Source organism: Puma concolor, chromosome E2 (genome assembly GCF_028749965.1).
Source record: "Puma concolor isolate L17-30 chromosome E2, mPumCon1.1.hap2, whole genome shotgun sequence".
Classification (NCBI taxonomy): domain Eukaryota; kingdom Metazoa; phylum Chordata; class Mammalia; order Carnivora; family Felidae; genus Puma; species Puma concolor.
Window position 1 is genome coordinate 26,375,799 of NC_141681.1, and position 12,263 is coordinate 26,388,061.

Genomic DNA, 12,263 nt, shown 5'->3' on the forward strand with positions numbered 1-12,263 from the left:
AACAAATTCCACAGTAATTTTTATAGATACAGATAAGATCATTTCTAAATTTACATATAATGGCCAAAGAATTAGAATACCTACAACAATTGTGAAAGAGAAAAACACATCAAGAGGAACCATTTTGCCTGATTTCAACAGTTATTATACAGCTACAATAATGAAGGCACTGTGGTATTAGCTGAGAGGTAAATACATCGATCACTAAAACAGAATACAGAACCCAGAAACAGACCCACATAAATACGTCCAAATTGTATTTGACAAGGTACAAAGGCATTTCAATGAAGAGAAATTGACCATTTCAACAAATGATGGAGTAACTGAACATCATAGGCAAAAAAAGAGAGTTTCAAATCTTGGTCTTATTCCTTGTACAAAAATTAAATCTAATTAAAATTAGATCACAGGATAAAATGTATACTGTAAACCTATAAAACCACTGGGGGAAAAATCTTCAGGATTTAGGGGTGAGCAAAGAGTTCTTAGGCTAAGAGCACAATTCATTAAAGGAAAATTTGATAAATTAGACTTCATCAACACTAAAAACCTGTGAAAGACCTTGTTGAATGGAGAAACGGACAAGCTATACAAGTGGGAGAAAATATTTGCAAACCATAAATCTGACAAAAGACTAGGATCTGGAATATATAAAGCACATTTACAACTCAACAGTAAAAAAGCAGAGAAGCCCATTGGAACATGGGCAGAAGACATGAAGGGACATTCCACTGAAAAAGAGATACCAATGTCAAATAAGCACATGAAAAGATGTTTAATAATAGCCAAAATCATGAGCTATTATTCAATACAAATTCAAACCACAATGCAACACAGCACTGATCAGAAAGGCTAAAATCAAAAATAATAATGTCACCCAATGATGACAAGGATGTTAAGAAAGTTGATTATTTCACACATTGCTGGTGGGAATGTAAAATGATAATGCCTCTTTGAAAAACAACGTGACAATTTCTTTTAAAAATAAACATGTAACTAGCCTAAGACTGAGTAATTGCACTCCTGGGCATTTATCCCAGAGAAGTGAGAACTTGTGTTTACACAAGTACCTGTATACAAATGTTTATAACAGTTTTATTTGTAATAACCTAAAACTGGAAACAACCCAGGTTTCCTTCAATGGGTGAATGGTTAAATAAACTGTAATACATCCAGATCACCAAATAATCTGGCAATTAAAAGTAACAAGCTATTGATGCAGCTAACAACCTGGAGCAACTTCCACAGGATGATGCTGAGTGAAAAAATTCCAACTCCAAGGGCTCCTGGGTGGCTCAGTTGGTTAAGCATCCCACTATTGATTTTGCCTCAGGTCATGATCTCTTGGTTTATGAGTTCGAGCCCTGCAACGAGCTCTGCACTGACAGTGTGGAGCCTGATTGGGATTCTCTCTCCCTCTCTCTCTGCCTGTCCCCTGTGCTCTCTCAAAAATAAACAAATGAAAATAAATAAATTAATTAAAAAAAATACAACCACAAAAGCTTACCTACCTATATTGAGAGAACACTCTTAAAGTGACAAAGTTATAGAAACAGAGAACAGATTATGGTTTCATTGAAGAGGTCAAGGAGAGCATAGGGATGGGAGGGAAATAGGTGTGCTATAAATATGCAACTGAGACAGACTAGTGTTGATGGAAATGTTCTGTATCTTGGGTTTACAAGTATCAGTATCCTGGTTAAGATACTGTACTACTGTTTTTGCAAAATTTTTGCCATTGAGGTAAACTGTGTGAAGGATACATGAGATCTCTATTTCTTATAATTGAATGTGATTCCATAATTATTTCAAATAAGTTTAATCAAAAAATATTTAAGGAAAATCCAGATCAACAGCAATCATAGTTGCTACTGTAGAGGTTTAGCCCAATAGGTCTAGATTGTACTAAGAGATCTCTGATGGTCCAATAAACACTAAGATTCATAGAACAGTCATCGTATGAGCATTCAGTTCAGAGTTATTTGTGGAATGAAGAGAAATTACTTTCTTTGGGACTGCATTTGGAGCATAATGGTATTTCTATAAATATATACTAAATAAGTGAGCACATATAAATGTCTCACTTTATGAATTTCAATGAACTATACATCTATAGGAAAATTATTCTGATTTATAAAATATATAGTATTTTAAACCTAGCACATGCAATCTAAAAAACAGCAACACATTAAACACATTAAAATTTATTTAAAATCTCAATATTCTACTTAAATGAAATGTAAAATGCTCACCTACTCTGCATTTAATTAATTTCCAAGCCATTCCTTCTAACTAAAAATGGAAAAGGCTAGTAGAATCTCTCAGTGTATATCCTAGGTCTGTAGGCAAATAAAGAAAACTGAACACCGAGTAATGTTCCTCATGTTCCCCCAACTGGCATTTGTTCCATCACTGTAGATCTCTACCCTAGACTCAGTGCACTTGAAGGGAAGAATTCTAAGATTGTCCTTGAAAATACCACAATTATGGTTCTTACTTTTCTAAGCTTTTTATACTAATTCAAAAGTAGTAAAAATAAAGAGTATATACATGTCCTTATAGTATTTCATCAGATTTTACTTCCAGTGCTGAAAGAGCAGTAAAAACTGTTTTTTATTTGCACTTACTTGGCTGAGAAAGAAACCAAATGTATATCTCAAAGCTTCTAGAATACACACTAGGAAACATTAGACCTGCCAGCCATTCTGTGTACCCATCCTAGAAAAAGTATGTTAGTCCTTGTGAAATTTAGAATTCAAGTAAGAATAATGGAAATCTTAGAAAAACTGGACGTAGAATACATTAAATCAACAGGTGGTTTTTAAATATTCATTTATTGTTAGGTACTGTGGAAGAACTAAAAGTGTTGCCCAAAAAGAAAGAATATTTAGAGGTAGCTGTCAGTATGAGACTACCTCTTATGTGGCAGGCAGGTGGGGGGTGATTTACATATATTACTGCCTTCAATCCACACAACTCTATGAAGTATTATTATCAGCCCCATAAGATAACATCGATTCTATTTAGACAAGCAGGTCACTAAATTTAATTCTACAGACAAGTATTGGACATTGACCATGTGTCAGCATCATGATTAGTCACTTTGTGTAAACTTTTTCATCTGATTTTTACAGTTATCCTTTGTGGTAACCTTGCTAACTTTATGAATGAGAAAACAAGCTCTGAAAGTTTAATTAAGGAACTTTTCCAAGCTGATGCAACCTTGTAACTAGCAAATCCTAAATTTGAGCCCATGCTATTTTTGCTTCACCCTATAGACCTACAGACAAGCACAAGAGCAGATCAATGATCTATGTTATAAGCCAATAGAGCTATGAAGGATAGTCAGCATGCAGGTAAATAGAAGGCACTCCTGATGACTGGGCCAGTGAGAACAGAGATAGGAAAAGGAATGTATTTAATATAATATTAGTTATATTAATTTGTGTATTAATTAACTGGAGGACAGTGCTTACACTGTGTGGCTTGAGGCAAGCACTCCTAAAGAGGAAGATTAGTACTCAAGGGTGAGTAATTGGTTCCTGCACCCTAAATAAAGCACACTTCTCATTTCTTGAGTGGCCAATACCTCAGACAGGACCCATTATACTCCCCTAGAATCCACCTTTCTCACTGTTACCTATTTTATTAAATGTCTCCACCATTTATCCAGTTGCCAAAACCCAGGAGCATTCCTCGACAATTTTTCTTCCTACAACTCCAACACCCTATTGAATTCTGTAGATTTACCTCCAAAATAATTTTTAATTCCATTTTCTTATCTCCATACCCAATCCCACTCTCTCCCATCCTGGGCTTTGAGATCCTTGATGAAATGTTATATGTCCTATTTATCTCTAACACACAGTTTGGCGTATAGCAGGCAGGTGCTTTGCCACTTGGGGTCACTTTCATGTTACCATCATCCAGTCTTTAACACACTTCTAAAATATTCTCAATACATTGTTGTGAAGATTACTGCCCCCATTTTGTCCAAAAGGAAACTAATGCTTAGAAATTAAATTATTTGTCCAACTGGCTCAGGTGGGATTTGAACTGAGACAGGCTTACTCCAGAACAAGGCTCCGAGCCCCAAACTACATCCCCTACCCCATGCACCTATCCCGCACATCTACTACATTATCACCTTCCAGAAGTTCACAGAGGAGCTCCCCTAAACCTCTTTCCCTTTAGGATTTTGGTCCTAAGTTAGAGATTACCTCAGGTAAGAACAAAAAGAGTTCTGGCCTTGAGAGGCATCACTCAACCTGTGTTAACCTAATAAAGAAGAAGCCCAGTAGTTCCCTCTGCCTTGCTCCATGATTGTGCTGGTGATTAACTCATACCCACTGTCTACTCCAACCCTGGCTAGGTCAGAAAGGTAATCTTTCCTTTCTTCCTTATGATTATTAAAAATCGGATGAGTAACTTTGCACCAGTGAGCTTTTCTGTTGTTAAAGTAAATTACCCAACTCTACTCTCCTTAATATTTTTAAGTATCTGATTCAATGGTACCCCATAATCCATTTATCTTGATTATGTATTTCATTGCATATCTTGAGTCCACAATTATTTATTGATCTCGTTACTGATGCAACAGTTATATAACCTTCCACATTTTTACTTGTTAGCCCAAACTGAAATTACAAAGCTAAAGACAGAAATTGATGTGTCAACACGCTCTTTCCAGATAATAGTCTTTCCTTAACTGTAAAAGGGCTTGTGAAAGAAGGGTTTACTTAGATGTAATGATGTTGCATAAATCACACTGGGAAATTTAAGGTTCATAGAGCCCTCCTTCCATTTCTTGCCCCCAGCCTGATACCAAGTGTCTTCAGTTAGATGCTTTTATTATTAAGGTCTTTTTCTTTTGGAAATTGCAATTCTGAAAGGCTTACTGTATTTTTTTTATGGCCTAGCAACTCCACTCAATGATATAATATCATGGCTTAATATTTAGCATAGAGTATGGAAAAACACCAGAGGGGATAATCAAGCTCACCAAATGGGACATTGGATTCCTTCATGAGCCAGTGATAAAATGAAGATTATATTATTAAACTTCCATAACAAAAGTTTCAGTCTCTAACTCTAACTACGAGAACATCTTCGCTCCTCTTGGTCATTTTTTCGTTCTTCAAAGGAAAACAGCTAGTAAGTTAGTATAGTGTAGAAAACACCTCTGTAGATTAACAGAGGTAATCTAACAGCCCTTCTATTTGTATCTTGCCTCACTCAATCAATCATGCAGCCTTGTAACACAATCAATGTGCATCAAGAGTATTCAACACAATTAATATTCTAAAATCCAGTATATCACCACGAATTTTCTTCACCCACCTTGGAATATAATCTCCAAGGGCTTTTATCTCAATAAAATCATTTTCTATTTGGGACTACTTTAATCTCCTAAATGAGACCAATTAATTTTTCCTGTCAGGAAGGCCACCAAAAGTTTGGTCAGGAGTAATTTAAATTCCTTTCTCAATCTTATTCCAAATATCTTTTTCTGAATATATTTTATTGCAAATTTATCGTTAACATTTGACAAGACATTTTTTACCTTTTTAATATCCACAATAATTTTGTTGATTTTCAATTTGCCAAACCTGAAAGTGGGTTTCATCACATCACACCTTCCTTTTTATTTTATTTTCTCCTTCTTTTTAACACTAACTTTTCCTCTACATTTCCTACTTGCTCCATAGGGATCTCTAAAACACAATTTACAGTTGCTGCAAACCCACAGCATTGCCTTCCAATTACTATATGTTACTGTTTTGGGATTCACAACTTATACCTCTTCCTTAAAAATTTTAAAAATATCTTATGAGATGTGATGTGTTTCCATAGAGACTCAGTTGTATAAATCAATTTGTATATATCTCAGGTCATTATTGAACTCTTTGGAAAGAGGCTATAATTTTACTAGACTCTAGTGTTTTTGTCTATACAGTTTATGAGAAGGTAGAAACTGACAGCAATAATATAGGCTTCCAGAGAGATCTAGAGACTCTGTAGAGAAGGTTGAGAAAAACTTTGAGGACTTAGGAACTTTGTCATATGAAGAAACAGACTGCAAATAACACAGAAGGATAATCATCCTAAATAATTTGAGGGTTATAATTATATCAGTCTTCCCAGGTACCGTATATTCTCAGTAGCTTATATTTTCACCCATTCATTTGACAAATATTTTCTATCAGCTACAAGTCCCAGAGATGACAAAGACCAAATATCTCATTTCCAGAGCCTTGACGAAAATGATCTGTGAGTCTGTCATTCAACTTTTGTCATGTTGATCCAATAAACTTTTTTTTTCCAGTTTAAATTTTCCTCAGCCTGGCATTCTTTCCCAGTTCTAAATCATTACCCAATTTTATATGAAGGCTAAGCTTTAGGGAGGCTGATCACTTTAAGACCTAGTGCATATCTTCCTAGAATGTTCTTCCCTCAGCAAGAAATACTACTGAGAAAACTGGGAATGTGAAGAAAAGACCGTTTGCTCTCTTCCAGGAAAACTCTAGTAGACAGTCTCCCCCAAAGGATAAAAGTTAGGTCAAGTAAGAGAGTTTGTTTTTTTTAAAACTACCATGTTTACCACTTTTGGGGGTCTAAAGGGAAATCCAAGAGAGATGCATTCATTCATAAGGTTTTTCCTCCTGAGGAATATAGAATTTGAGGAATATGATAATTATAGTAAAAGAACAAAGAATTTAGCTGATTCTGATTTTGTCTTCTCTAAAGGCTACATAAGTTCACCTTTAGAGGTTATATTCAAGCCATATTTTGACAGTGGGTAAGATCTGGGAAATCAGAAGTTATGGGTAGGAGAGAGAGTTTTGGTTGTAATGACATTGGGGTGTATTAGATGTTATGATTTAGCTCAAGTTGAAATGAGGTTTCATGGTTTGAATTTTAGGAAGGTCAAATTCAGTGTATGGACTTTTCATTTTCTTTTTTGTAAAAGATCAGGGTCTCTTCCAGATGAGTCATGTTCTCCTCTAACTTTGTCAAAGCTCTGTCAGTAAGCTCTTTTCTGGACATGATCTCCATGGAAGACAAATAGGATTAATGGAAAAGAGCTCCAAGGTCTAGCATCTCAACCTTAGCTCTGTATTTCTGAGTCTTGACAACATGCTTACCCCTTTGAGCTGACATGAACATTTTAAGTACAAATTCTTACTCTATGCGCTTAGCATTATACTAGGAAATGTGAAAATACCTAAGTGGGATTGACAGTTCCTACCCTTCCAGTTTACTCCTGAATAGAGGAGATATTTAGAAAAATCAAAACAAACATAAATCACCTGCAAGGTGATGCAGACAGATAGATGTTCAAGGCTTTAGAAAGTCTGAGTCCAGTAATGGACAGTCAACAGAAAAGTACAAGAAGCCAAATCTGTTCATGTAAGCCATAAATCAGGATGATTATTTTTATGTAAAAAGATTTCTTCCACAAAAGAAACAGGCTGGATGATAAAGCTGAGTGTGGAGTGTGGAGAGTCATCAAGTATCACATGGATTTTTTTTCCTCACATTCTTACATTAATATCGCTGACATCCTTTCACAGAGCACACATTTCAACATCTATGCAAACAAAGTCAAAGCAATGTGTCTAATTGAATCTTCAATAATCAAGTCAATTTGTGAAATATCTTACAATTGCCTTTCAATTTGTACCCCAAGTCTTGTCTGAAGGTGATAATGGTGAGAACTATTGCAGAAGGCAGGCAGTTGTCACAATTTAAAAGCCCTTCATTCCTGACATAGTCGAGCACAAGGCAAAAATGAGTTTGCCCTTTAAACGCCACGACCATTTTCCTCTCAAGTTGCTCTTTTATTATACAAATGAATCACTCTCCAGTGATTGTGCTAAAATGAGCAAAGCAGAAAACCTCCAGCTCCCAATTTCTACAGAGATGTGAACTCCTCCTTGGGACTGCTGACTTGAGTCCTGGCAGAGAAATAAGAAAGTCTAAACGTCAGTGCAAAGAGAATTGTTCGTCAACTAAATTTAAGAACAGAATTTGCTCTCAACACCTCCAAATTCTGAAGGAAAGTTTTTGAATACTCCACTGAACACTTTAGATTTTTGCATTATTAATCATAATGGTCCAGCCTGTAGAAAAGAGGTATTTAGCTTAACAGTAACTTGATAGCTTGTGTGTGTGTGTGTGTGTGTATACACACTCTGAACAAGGATAATGTTTAGGCTTCATCCCAGGTATGAACAGTGGTGTCAACGAATGACTACCTATTCTGTATTCAATTAGCTATGTCTGCCTTAGAACCGGAATAGGCAGTAATGGGAACTGTACTCTGGTCATCTTGTGTGAGAGATTCAATAATTCAATCTTCCCAATATAAAAAGGCAGCATGGCATATGGGATAGGAATCGCCCATATTCCTACTACTCTCTACATAGTTTCCTGAAGCCTCTCTTTCCTCACTTGTAAAGATGATACTCATCTTTATGTATCAGGGTTGTTGCAGATTACATTAGGTAAAGTAAAATAAAGCACTTAGCATGGCACCTTGATGCATTATAGGTGTCAAAGAGTGTAATTATAATTGTTCCCTTTCTTCACTATTAACATCCTTAAAATTTTACAGTTCAGTTTTTCAATGCAAATAAACTATTGTAGCTCTTCTCCTCATCATTGTTGCCATTATCATCATCACCCAAATTTACATTTTCAAGGCATTTTACATTTATTATCTCATCAAATATTTACTGCTTGAATACTTCCAATAATAAGAACAACGAGGACAGCCTCATTCATAGATCAACAACTTAGGCTACATGATATTCTTCCTTGTACTGAACAGATACCTGCTATCCTGTAAATTTCACTCATTAATCCTTGGTCTGTCTCTCTTACTCAAGCATTAAAACACTGAGATCTCTTCTATACAATAGTCCTTTTGAAATGTAACGGGGGTTATTGTTGCTACACCCTTCAAGTGTTCTCTCAGAAGTTATATGGAATCATAGAAACTCTCCTAGGGCCTTTCTTGAAACATGCAGACTCTTAAACATTGCCCTGAGACCCAGAAATCTGAATTGTACACATTCCCAGATTCCTGGCACACATGCTCTAAAGATCCCACCACGGATGGACTAGTTTGTTGGTTTTCTTCAATTTACTTCTGCAGGTTGATTTTCCCCACCTTCTCCACCCTGTCCTGTTTTCTTGGAGGCTGAATATACATTACGCCAATGACTCTTGGGCTCTCTTGTGGGTTCATACGACTGGAAGCACAATCAAGACATCATGGACTCCTCCCTGCGGGATCACTACTGGCTGGACCAAAGCATGGCCCCTGACAGTGGGCCCAGGTTGGCCTCTCAGATTTACAGCAATCACTTCTTCCTGCTGTACCTTCAGACGACCAGATGGAAAAGATTGCTTCCTCTTACTATTCCCGGGGAAATGCCCTATACCTAGTGATTTCCCCACATCCTGCTTATTCTTGGTCAATGATAAGTGTATTAAACTTCCCTCAAAAGTACCCAGTTAGATTGTGCTATCCCTCCTGCAAGGTTCCTGGATGATACAATGGTTTTAGACAAAGCTGGTTCAAACACCGTCTTCTCCACTTGTTTAGTAGTATAGCCCTAGGAAATTTAAGATCCTCAGTTTCCTCACTTTGAAATCTGATAGTAAGAATACCCACCTCTGGGAGGAGTTACAAGAATTTAATATATGTATGTGATCCATTTAATGAGGAAAGTAAATATTTGATGAAACTTAGCTATAACCAACGTCATCCTTTTCCAGTATAAATTAAAAAAACTATTCAGAAATTTAAACCCAGTGAGTCAATAGAATTTATTTACAAAATGTCAAAAAATAATCATAATATATCAAAGGAAGAGAAAAAAATGTGTAATTATAAGGTAACTATTTTAAAGGAGATTTCAATCAAAGGAAGTAAACAAACCTATTTCTCATTTTTAGTTCAAGATATTTCTAAAGCTACAGAAATCCTTTCAAAATAAATATCTGATGAGAATTTAGGAACACATTTCATTAAGGGGAGTTAGGAGTCTAAATTAGAAATATAACAAGCTTTAGCTGATGTTTTTAAAAGTCCATTAAGATAAGAAGATCCCCAATACTAGTCATATTCATTGATTTAGTTTGATGAAAGTCAAAGATAAAAATGTGGAAAAAAATAAGGATTAGACCAAATCCCATATAATCTTTTCAGTAGGATTACTTACGTCTGAGGGTTTTTTCTCATCTTAAGATAGCACCTTGAAAATTCTGGGCTTACTGGGAACAAGAAGATAACAGGAATCCTTTCAAATTTATTTAATTTTTTAAAATAACCCACATTGGCTACATGGGAAAAAAGGCTTAGTCTGAGAATAAACCCTGGGGCAACACTAGGATCCACACTCATTATAATCTCTGCCAACGCCATATCATTACTTCAGGTTCAAAGTGAAATCAATAGCAAATCATTTGACTTTGTAATAGCAGAAATGCAACACCACCAACTTAATCAAAGAAGGCTATCTGGAAAGAGGTAGCTACAAATACCACTGAAAAGTCAACAATTTCAGCATCAAGTACACTAATTATCCAAAATCTAGCTTTTATATTTGTGTATTATTTAGGCAGCTAAATGCCTTGATGTAAATCTTAATACTTGGTAATATTAATATCCCACCAAACATAAGGATGTGTGTATTTCTCTAAACAAAAAAAAAATTATTTCTATGTGCAGGAATCTCATACATGTGAGCTGGGATGGGTCACACTGGTGGCTTCAGCAAATTATTAGCCACATGTCTTATGCCTCCTATTTTCATATTTAGTTCAAATTATTATGTATTTAGTTCACTCATATGATTCAACTCTTTAATGACAGAAAGAAAAGAAAGGGAAGGCTATTGGCTAAAAATGGTATTTGCCATCACAATCTTGTTTAGATTTACAAGTGGGAAAATCAGTTAACAATACAAACAACAACAACAACAACAACAACAACAAAGGGCTCTTGAGAGCAACAATAGATAACTGCCTTCTCATTTGCTGACATATTTCCATAGAATCTTCTCAGGTGAGAACCAAGGACCACTTCTCAGATAGCAAACATAGGGTAGACCTCCTCCCATCCTAGGCATTAAGACTAGGGAAGGAGAGGCAGGTACATTTGTGTGGAGAAGTCATAAAACGATAAATTATTTGAACTTCCAAGAACTTGAAGTAACATGTAATTTCATCTTCTTTAAGAGGAGGATAACTGAGGCCTGGGAAGGTCCATGACCTATTAAAAGGTTTATATCTGCTAAAAATAATAATAATAATTATTATTATTATTATTATATTATTATTATTAAAGCACTTGATTAGTCTAATTCACTTATTTTTCTTTATTCCAATGCTCTCTTATCCTCTGATTAAATTTTTTCTTCTCATATGCGTTAAGGGCATTTGATCTCCAGAAAGTCTTACAATATATCTGTTATCTTAGTATGGCAGAGGAGATTAATAAATTTGCATTGTTTTTAAAAAACAAATAACCAAAACAATGGATTAATAATTTAGACCTGAAAAATCTTAAAATTATGCAATGGAAATCCAAGATAGTTTAGAAAGCAAATTTTACCTATTGGCCCCAGGGGTGAGGTGGTGATTATACTCATTTGTCAATCTGTTGGCCAACACACAGATTTTGAACATCCACTTTGTAGACTCATTAATTTAACCCTGCAGTTAACAAACATAGTTCAAACTGCTGTCTTCAGGTCTAAAAACAAACAAACAAACAAAACCAAGAGGTCTACTCAAAAAGATTCCATCTGTGGGGCTTCTTGATAAGGTCTGATATTTTCACTTCAGAGATGAAAAAAACAGAGGAAGGAGTTAGATGCAGTTTCATAGGGAAAAGTGATTTTTTGCTTGTTTGTTTATGTTTAGGAGACAAACTCTCCTTTGTCACTAGCTTAATGTTATACCAAGAATTTTTTTTACAGCATTTTTAAGGGTTTTTAAGCTCCTGGTCTTTCCTGCGATGGGAAGATCTGGCTCATTCTTTAAATACTATCAATAATAGCGATGCCTGGGTGGTTCAGTTGGTTAAGCGTCCAACTTCGGCTCAGGTCATGATCTCACGGTTCATGGGTTTGAGCCCTACATGAGACTCTGTGCTAACAGCTCAGATCCCAATGTCTGCTTCAGATTCTGTGTCTCCCTCTCTCTCTGCCTCTCCCCTATTTGTGCGCACTCTCTCTCTCTAATAAATA